The following is a 10759-nucleotide window of genomic DNA, read 5'->3' as shown; positions in this document are numbered from 1 at the left end:
TTTGTTTCTCATGTTTTCTATGTGTATTTACTTTAAAATACATACTATACTATGTAACAGACCGCAAGATGGCGGTGGTTGACTCGGGCGAAAAAATAAATAATACAGTAAAGAACCTCGACTATGTGCCACTCAGTGGAACTCGAACCCTGGACCTTCCAATCCAAAGGCGCTCGTCATGCCACTAGACCATATACATAATGGACTTGGGAAAATACTAATTCCTAGTCTTGGGGAAAAATACTAATTCCTAGTCTTGGGACATCTTCTCCTCTGAATTGGATGGGAGAGTAGCTTCACTGATTCTGTACCAGAAAGGGATTGGTTTATGTGTTTACATAAAAGTTCAGTCAATTTTAGCCTGCTGAATTGGTTTTATTCACCTAAACAACGCCACTATCACATTATCTCAATCGTCTGTAGTGTTTCATTCATCCTGATTTGCGGGTGGTTGGATGGGAGCATCACCCTTGAATCATATACCTATGATGTTCGCATGGGTGTACGATCCGATAGTGATGTCGTTTCTTCTTCTCTTTACTAGCCTATCCTGCTTCTTTGGTTTGTGATTGTATTTTTGACAGGGGATATTTTTTTTTCTGTAAATCTTCTGCCTGTTTGTCCTTGGTTATTTATAATTTAGCTTATGATATCTTTAGGTTATGATTTTGATTTACATTTGTACTATTTTTGTTAGATTGCTTGTTTTTTTGTTTCAGCGGTCTCTCATATAACCTCAATTGTGTTGGAAGAGACCTAAAGCAACAAACAAACAAAAATCATCCTGATTTGTTTATAAAGTGGTAACCCGAAACGTCCAAAGTGTCTGTCTTCGTCCTATAAATTGATGCTTACAATTCCAGACATCGTTATTTTTTCCTCCTTAATTAGCATCCATGTAATTGTAATACCAGTAAGTTCAGTAAAAGTAGAGATATTATTGGAGTCTTAACGAAATCGTTCCGACAGCCGAGATACGAGGAGTACGAGAAAGAAAAAAAAGCCCGGATCTAGCTTATTCAGTGATGCCAATCTTCCGCGGATCCGAGGAATTCCTCCTTTTTGGAGGTTCCTCCCTTTTTTCCTCGGTTCCTCCCATTTTTTCCCCTTTCGCAAAAAAAAAAACAAAAAAAACCAACAAAAAACAACAAAAACAAAACGAAATTATAATTTAGTGAATCGTTGAAACTGAAACAACGAAGCTTATTTTTACACATTTTCTTATGGTTATATATCACCACAACTGCTACCTTACCCATCACACAATATGATCCTTGTAATCATTACAATATGATGGTGATATCACAAAAAATATAACTGCAATATATACATTAGATTTTTAAAAAAAGTTATGTGTTTTATGACCCCTTCACCTGATCTTTGAATGGATAATAAATGCTCCCAAATTCATGGGAATTAGTCCCAGATAGCCTTATTTTGGCACTTAAAAAAATAAAATTTCCCCGGACCCCCCTAGTAGGAATAGGAGGCTGCCTTCGGCAGCCTGATCCTGAGCCAGCCTTTGGGGTGGGGGGACCATGATGAGACGTCGATCATTTTCCTCCTTTTTCTTTTTTTTCTGTTGGCATCACTGCCAATTACGTTACATCTCGTCGTCATGAACGAAATCTCGGTAGTACCGATGCTGCATCTCGTTTGAGAGCCTTCATAAAGGCGATGTATGTTGTGTAGCCTCAAAGGACACGATTGACCGAAAGTGATGAGTGGTTGTGTAACACTAACACAAAAGCCCTGTGGCCTTGACCACGAGGTATTGTATCTAATGTTTGGGCCAGTCTCAACGATCATGAATTAATTAGGCTGGACTTGCAATCAAAAAACGAAATTTGTGTTTTAAACTCTTTTGAATCAAACGAGTACATTAACGTGTTCGTCTCATTGAGATGTGAAAAATGATCTAAAAATCAGGATAATCGGCCGATAAATAAAAAAAAAACGTTGTTAAAAAAGGCTAAAATAAACAAATGCAATTTATAAAATCAAATTAATTCGTGAAACATTTGGTTTTCTACCGATTTTTCTGAAATAAAGACCCAATGTCCCTTTTCAGCAATGTGAATTTCAAATTCCTCACAATTAAATTTTTTACTTTTAGATTTTAATTTTAGCTGTTAGGCCTAATAAAAAAAAGTGTCGCATTTTTTGCAAAACAGAAACGTAATACCTTGACCGTCGACCGAGTAGAGAGCCTGTGGATTGGTCGAAGACTTTGGGACGCTTGACTCACAATTCTACACAAATAGGTGGTGGCGGTAGATCAAAGAGAGTAAACAAAAAAACAATTTTATTTACCAAACATTTTTCTTGATGTTAAATAATACAAAGTAATAATTTCGCATCAGAAAAAAATAACTCGGAAGTTTCTATCTCTCTATTACAATAAAATTGATACCACGAATGACAAAATCGGCCCTTAAAAAAGGGAGTTATACATTATTCATAATAATTTTTTAAAATTTACAATAATTGTCATCAAAGTAATCAAAGCCATAATTTTTCATCACCAAAGTCGTAATTTTTGTCCGATTTTTACCAAACAAAGTGCAATATCAACGATTTACACCCGCGAATAAAATAGGAACAAATCGCAATTTCTACAACATATTTTATTTTTGTCGCAAATTGATAAAAATCAAAGCACAATTAGTCCTAACCGTTTTCATCTTCTAACGTGAAAGGCAGGCGGTAGACTCTTCGTTCTGAATTGTGACGAGAGAATGGGAAAGAGAATCTGATCGCGTGATCAAAAAGTCTCGTTCGTCTCATCCGATGAGTGAAAATCGTTAACTTGGTATTGTAGATGTAGAAACGACTGCCAATCGAATAGTGGGTAAGAATAACAATACAACAAATAATCATGAGTTTTCCAGTGTTTATTATTTTGCTCTTTTTGAAGCCGTTACATTTGCTTTTGTACATTACTGTACTTTTTATGTTCACAATTCACAGCTTCTTTCAGCTTAGTTTTTGAGCTTTTATGAAGAGCGCAGTAGCCATTACATGTGCTCAAAGTGTTTAACAGCAACACTAAAAAAATTGCTCCCCCCCCCCCCCCAAAAAAAAGTGCTCAAAGCGCTTTACAAGGGGTCTCTGGCAAACAGCAACATTTAACATGTAGGACGAGACATGACGCCTGTAAGGCGATATTACAATTCTTTTCGGACAGAGGCAACGCAGTTATCGGCCACTGGGTGGGGATCCTGACCTCCCATAGTGGGCAGGGAGGTACATGCTATGTCTTCTATCCCCCCATACCCGTTTTCCAATTGTTTCCTGTCATTGTCTTGGAATGAGATTACTTCGTTTATTACTTCGTTTTGTCCTGACCCTTGGCTGGGAGGGAAACAATCGAAGTCTAATGTATAGTTACAGATTTGGGAGATTATATTTTTTTCCTTGTAAATCATCTCTCTGTTATGCATTGTATTATGTTTAGTTTACATATTATATTATATGATTGGTAAACATTTGAGTGTATTCCTCTTAGTTAAGACCTGTGCTTGTGTCTGGATGAGACGTTTAGGTGATCTCAAACTAAGTACTTTGACGGTGTGCTCTTGGAATCTACATCGGTTCCCTATTTGTATCAATTCCCCTTTGTCTTACCTTTTCTTTTGTGCTTTAATTGTAATTCTAGAACTTTTTACTATCCCATTTTCTTCCTTTTTTACTGGCGCTGATATGACCTAAATGTGTTGCAAGCGCCGTAAAACCCTCAAAAAACAAAAACAAAAACAAACAAACAAACAAAAAGAAAAAAGTTATCGGCCAGGTACTCATATTACACCTGAGAACGGTGAGAGAATATGAGTAAAGAGCCTTTTCCAAGGACTCAACTATGCGCTGAGTGAGGCTCGAACTCGAACCCAGGGCCTTCCGACCTGAAAGCGAGTGTCATACCACAAGACCACATATAGCCACACAAGTTAAGTAAGCAAATCGCCTCTATCGATATCCCATTATTATTTGCCATGGGTGAAATTCTTCTTAGTTTTAGACTGGGGGAACGGCGAGCTCTTCATCAGTCGACAATAAACGCTTGCAATAATTTATATCTACGTGTATCATACGAGTACTGTCCACGTGTCTGTATGTTCCTGTTCTAAATGGGGATGATCTATATTATCTTCCCATGTACTCGAGGTCATTGGTCACATTGCAAAGTGTACTCAAAATGACCCACACAGAAAAAAATGTTCACAGTTTTAGAAATATCCAACGTCACAATTGGTCATTTTGCTCAGCATGACTCATGGGTATGTTTACAACTTTCATAAAAAAAAAGCAGCATTTTTACATTTATTACGAAATGTCCAATCGTTGTACAGCAACAAATAATGTGATCGATGATTTTGGTTGGGCGAAAACCTGAATATAGATCGCTCTCATTGAGACCACGTGTTTTACATTAGGACCCTGCCAGGAAATAGATATAGGGGGATAGAAAACACAGCAAGTGGATCCTACCCACCGTGGATGTCAAAATAGCTCATTCACTTACTAAAAAAATAATACTCAACCACCTGAAACATCTTGCAGAGAAAGGATCAGGTTTCAGACATAGAAGATGTACCGTCGAGCAAATCTTTAATTACATAAACTTTATTGAAAATCATATAAAATCAAGATCAGAGGCCTCTATCCCAATTTTTATGGACCTTAGAATGCTATTGACAGGATGTGACACAACGATATGGCACGCACTACGGGATTTCGAAATAAAAAAGGGACTGGTACATTAAAAAAAAAGTAATTTCTATAGATAGAATGAAGATGATGTCTCTCAGGTCTTTGTTATTGTTTTTTTGCCACCCGTATTTATGAGTAATTCTCACTTAACTGTATTATCCAGACTATAAGAGTTCATTATTACACAGAGTTTTGTGTGTTGGTCCGTTATACTTCTGGATGGCAATGTGATATTCTTAGCAAAGCGCATACTATCTATAGCGCCCCTTTCCACTAAAAGTGCTCGGAAGCGCTTATACTATGCAAATGCGATCACAGATATCAGAATATCATTCAATAAAATCACTCACAGAAAACTGAAAGGAAGTACTCTGCCTTCAAAGAGGCTTTAAAGGAGGACAAACAATTACGGTGTCTGGTGTCTGCTGAAAGAGCATTCCACACAGAGGGAATAGAATACAAACATGATGAATTCTCTTTACAAAAGTTCCAGCGGTGCTGTTGAGCTGAAGTAAATCTCTTTTCCTCCAATAGTGGTAAGGGGAGCACTTACTGTATCTTCTACCCCCCCCCCCCCCCCCTATATCTGTTTCCAATATGCTCTCTGTCTTAGTTTTGGAATGATATTATGTGTACTTAATAATAAGATAATAACATAACATGTGGTATAGGGCAAAATAGGATAAGATCCTTTGAATGCCCTTAATATTAATTAGTAATGCCATAAATCTATTGATTAAATATTACAATAACGATACACGTGGTAAAGATAGTATTTCAACTTAAATGTACTCATGTGGTGTACAAACATATATCTTTAACCGTGACATGCAAAGCGCACACACAACCACACACACACACACACACACACACACATACACACACATACACACGCGTATAGAAGATAACCATAATAATATAATAATGCATAATATATACATACAAGATTGAAAGCCATGTCAACAGCAGAGCAAACAAGTATTATTCGTCATATATAAATCTCCCATCATATAATTCCCTGTCTACTAACACCTTGAAATAATCCATAGATTTTGCATTCTTTGTTTCAAATTTCAAACTGTTCCATTTCTGAACAATACGAATACCGAACCAGTTTTGTCTTATGTTTGTTTTGCATCTAGAGACAAAAATCTTAAACTTGTCCCCTCTAGTAAAAGTAATATTAGAATATGAAAAAAATCAGAAAAGTCTATCCTATCCAGACCATGTACCAATCTATAAACCTGAATTAAATCCCCACGAATTCTTCTATATTTCAAACTGGGTAAGTCAAGAAATTCTAACCTTTCCTTATAAGATAAATACTGTATTGTATAAATTTTTTTGGTAGCTCTCCTCTGTACACTTTCAATACTAATAGATTGTCTTTTATATAATGGGCTCCAGATGCAATTTCCGTATTCTAGAATTGGTCGAACGAGCGATTTATATAAATATAAAAATGTGGTTTTATCAAGACTTATAAAGGTTCTATATATTATTCCCATCATTTTGTTTGCACGGCTTACACAATTATCAATATGTAAATCAAAATTCAAATGTGAATCAAAAGTAACTCCCACATCCTTTTCATAAGGCACAACGGAAAGTAGATTTGACATAGAAGTATCGGTAAAATAATTATGACATGGATTATTTTTTCCTATATGTAATACTTTACATTTCGAAACATTAAAATCCAAATGCCATGTTGTAGACCATTTGAAAAGTGAAAATATATCATTTTGTAGAATGTTATGATGTTCAGTTGTACTATAGATCTTTGTATCGTCTGCAAACAGTTTGCAGGCTGAATTTATGCCACATGGTAAATCATTTATATATAAAAGAAATAAAAGTGGTCCCAATACGCTTCCTTGGGGTACACCGCTAATTACATTCTTAAAATCCGACCCCACACCATTGACAATGACCCTTTGTATTCGATTATTAAGAAAGTCTTTAATCCAGTTAAAGATATTCCCTTTAAATCCATATGTTTTTAGTTTAATGAATAATCTCTCATGAGGTACAGAATCAAAAGCCTTGCGGAAATCAAGATAAACAACATCAATGCATTGATCACGATCAATTAACTTGGTAAAATCCTCCATCACCTGTAAAAGTTGAGTAATGCATGATCTCTTTGATCTAAAACCATGCTGGTTATCGTTTAGCATCGTATGACTTTCAAGAAAGTCCATTATTCGGTCTTTCAAGATAGACTCCATAACCTTACAGAGTATGCATGTTAAGCTGATGGGCCTATAGTTTGCAGCATCTAGTTTGCTTCCCTTTTTATTGATGGCAGTAACATTGGCTTGTTTCCATTCAATGGGTAAGGTACCAGATTCAAGAGACTTATTATATATTGTTGATAGCGGCTGTGATATTTCAAAGGCCACTTCTTTCAGTAAACGGGGATGAAGGGAATCGGGTCCCATGCTTTTAGTCACGTCTAAATTCAACAATTTTGCAAGTATGTCTTCTTGTGTAATATAAAAATCGGGGACGTTTAATTGATTTGTAACATTGAACGTTGGTATATTTGTAGTGTCTTCTTGAACAAACACAGATGAAAAATAATTATTTAAAACATTAGCTATATCTATATCCGAAGTAACCTTGGTACCATCATCTTTCAGTAAAACACTAACACCTGGTTTTCTTTTCAACTTTCTGTTTACGTATCTCCAAAAGCCTTTCGGACTACTCTTACATTCGTGTGCCAATGTACATTCATACGTTTTCACAGCATTTTGAATCGTGTGTTTGGTATTATTTCTAACCTTGACATAATTATGAAAATTATCTGTTGTAGGATACTTTTTGAATTTCTTATACAATTTATGTTTCTTATTAATTGTACGTTTAACGTTTTTTGTCAACCACAATGGTTTATTAGAACTAAATTTTTTGTTACATCTTAATGGAATGTGTTTAGATTCTATACATTTTAGTTTGTTTTTAAAAAACAACCACGCTTCATTCACACCGTAGCCTTCAAGAGTATCCCAATTCACGGCATTTAGGTCTTCTCTACAAGAGTTGTAATTACCTTTGAAATAATCAAAATAAACATGTGAAGGATGTTTGGCGGATGAAAGATTTAACGATATAAGAAGTGAGTCATGATCACTTTTACCCACCGAAGGCAAAATGGTCAATGTTATTAATCCAATAATCATCGTTACATATTACCGAGTCGAGTATATTACTAGTTTGGTTCAGTCGGTGTCTCGTAGCCTGTGTCACCAGCTGAATAAAGAAAGCATCCCTAATTGCCTCGACAAATAGATAGTCGGGAAAAGTTAGACATGGTTCTGTCCATTTAATGTTAGGAAAATTATAATCTCCGACAATGATCACGCAATCAAATTTCATTCTACCTACTGACTGTAAGGTTTCTTTTATATCCCTAATGAAAGTTAATTTGTCTGAATTATGAGACCTATATATATTTCCTACAATTATGTGTAAATTATTATATTCAAAATCACACCATATACTTTCACTAATTATAGGATGATCAAAAGAGAATATATTGGCATTAACACAATCCAAAACATAGATAGCAACACCCCGACTTGGGTAATCATTCAAAAATAAGTTATACCCATCGATAAAAAAATCAATTTCTAAATCAATATCAAGTTCAAATTTTGGCATAATTTCAGTAAGACATATTATTATGGGATTATGTTTCTGTATCATACATGTTAATTCTGATCGTTTGTTAAGCAAGCTATCGACATTAGAATATAATACAACAAAATCATAATTTGACAAAGGAAGATGAAAAGGCACATTTGTTGAGGTGTCACTATCAGGTGTTCCAGACAGGTCTGTGATAAGTCATTGGTCGGAGTTTTGTCGTGTCGATTTAAGGCGTCTTGAATGAAATTCTCTTCCCCCGGGACTGTAATAGGTTTTGCGTTGGGTTTGGTGATGGTCTATCTGGCGTTGTGATGGTAGAGGGGTTGTCGACGTGATGCACATTTGGTCTTCAGTTTTGTCCTGGCCCTGGCTGGGAGGGAAACATTCAAATGTATACATAGAGTTTTGGGAGATGACATTTTTTGTCTTGTAAATCATCTGGAATCTACATCTGTTCCCTATTTAATTAATACCTCTTTGTCTTCCTTTTTCTTAGGTACTTTAATTGTAATTCTAGAACTGTAGTCTAGCCCATTTTCTTTTTTTCATTGGCGCTATGACCTTAATGTTTCGCAAGCGCCGTAAAACCCATAAGAACAAACAAACAAACAAACAAAATCCCTTTTCGTCTAGCATTTATCGGAAAATATCAATTGCCAAACATCAATGAGGAAAGCTGAAGACAGATCTGGATGGAGGACCCTAAATGCGGTCATCTTCCATATCTCCTCCACGACCACAGAATAATGCTGCGAGGCTTGTTTAAAAAAAAAATCTAAATTCTCCTCAGTAACCTGCCTCCTTCAAGAGCTTCATTAGCTTCCTGTTGAGAAGCGAATAATTTATAAAATTGATACCCTGACTTATATATTTTTATACACTGGATCATGGTCTAAAGTGAGCGCTCAAGAGCTAACTCGACTATGCATAGAATAACGATGTGAAGAATAAGTTCCCCAGAATTTACTTGTTAATTTAAAATGAAAAACAAATAACGATTTGTTTCAGATGAAATTAATAGAAAGATGAAATTTAATTAAATGAGTCTTCTGATAAATGAATGGTTACACAGTTACAAATGGGAATATAATGATATTACGTATCTTATACGATCTTGATGAGATGATAATAGTATTCAATATTGCGGGCAGACTTGTGGGGTTCCACTTCCAGTTTGATAGTCGTTGCAGTTGTTCCTCCGACGGGCTCAGGCTTGATAAATTCTTGACAGTGATTGAACTGACAAAGATTGCAAAGGAAGCTCCGGTGTCTTGATGGCAGAAATCAAAATTAGTGAAGTGTTCCACAAAGTCCCGAGAGTAAGATAAAAATCTTTAAATATATATATATAATATGAGGAGTGGAGTGGTCTGGGCGTCAGGGCATAGATTGTGGAGAGGATGATTAGACCCATCAGTATCAGCTTTTATAATAAGTGGCTACGTGACAGAAGGTAGAACGAAAAGTATTCATTAATTTGAAATTAATTCAAAGAGAAGGCTGTTAAAGGAAAGATGATCTAATATTAGAAGGTAAAGTTTTTCTAAGCCTACCGAAATATAACTGGAGTGAGATATAATATAATATAATGAATTTATATAGCGCCTAGTTCCAATTTAGAACTGCTCACTGGCGCTTTACATCAACAGATCATGTATGATATACAAATATAGAACTGGCATGTTAAAAACCACACAAATTCGATGATAACATAATATATTATAATAAAATACATACTAAGAGTCCAAATTATATGCCCTACAGAAAAGCTCAGTTTTTAACCGTTTTCTAAAGATAAGTGGATTTTCACTATTTTTTTCCTTATGAAAAACTAACGATTTTGGGGGTTCCCTTAGGATGTTTAAATTAGCAGATCTTAAATTTCGACTGGGTTCATAAAGGTGGATAAGTTCCTGAAGGTAAACAGGAGCAGAATTGTTTAAGCAATCGAAAACATGGGTGAGTATTTTAAATTCAATTCTTAACTTTACAGGTAGCCAGTGTAAGTCCTCCAAAATTGGAGTGATATGCTCGCGCTTTTTAGATAACGTTACCAATCAAGCTGCTTTGTTCTGTATCTTTTGGAGTCGATTAATGACATTATTATCACAACCATAGAGCAAGCTATTGCAATAATCAAGGCGGGTAAAAATCAAAGAGACCACAAGAAGTTTAGTAGTATCAATATCAAGAAGCCTTCTAATAACACCAATAGATCTAAGATAAAGATTGCAGGATCTAGTTAAATTAGTGACATGGGCAGACATGTTTAATTTGGTATCAAATAAAACTCCTAAGTTTCTCACATGTTCTTTAGTGATGGGAATTACACAATCAGAAAGATTCAGGTTAAGCATGGAAAGGTCCACGAGGCCCCGTCTTGTAATTTGCA

This window comes from Berghia stephanieae, chromosome 8 (genome assembly GCF_034508935.2).
Source record: "Berghia stephanieae isolate SIO BIC M18660-M18661 chromosome 8, UCSD_Bste_1.3, whole genome shotgun sequence".
Taxonomy (NCBI): domain Eukaryota; kingdom Metazoa; phylum Mollusca; class Gastropoda; order Nudibranchia; family Aeolidiidae; genus Berghia; species Berghia stephanieae.
The sequence above is the reverse complement of the archived record's forward strand: the minus strand, read 5'-3'. Positions refer to the sequence as shown.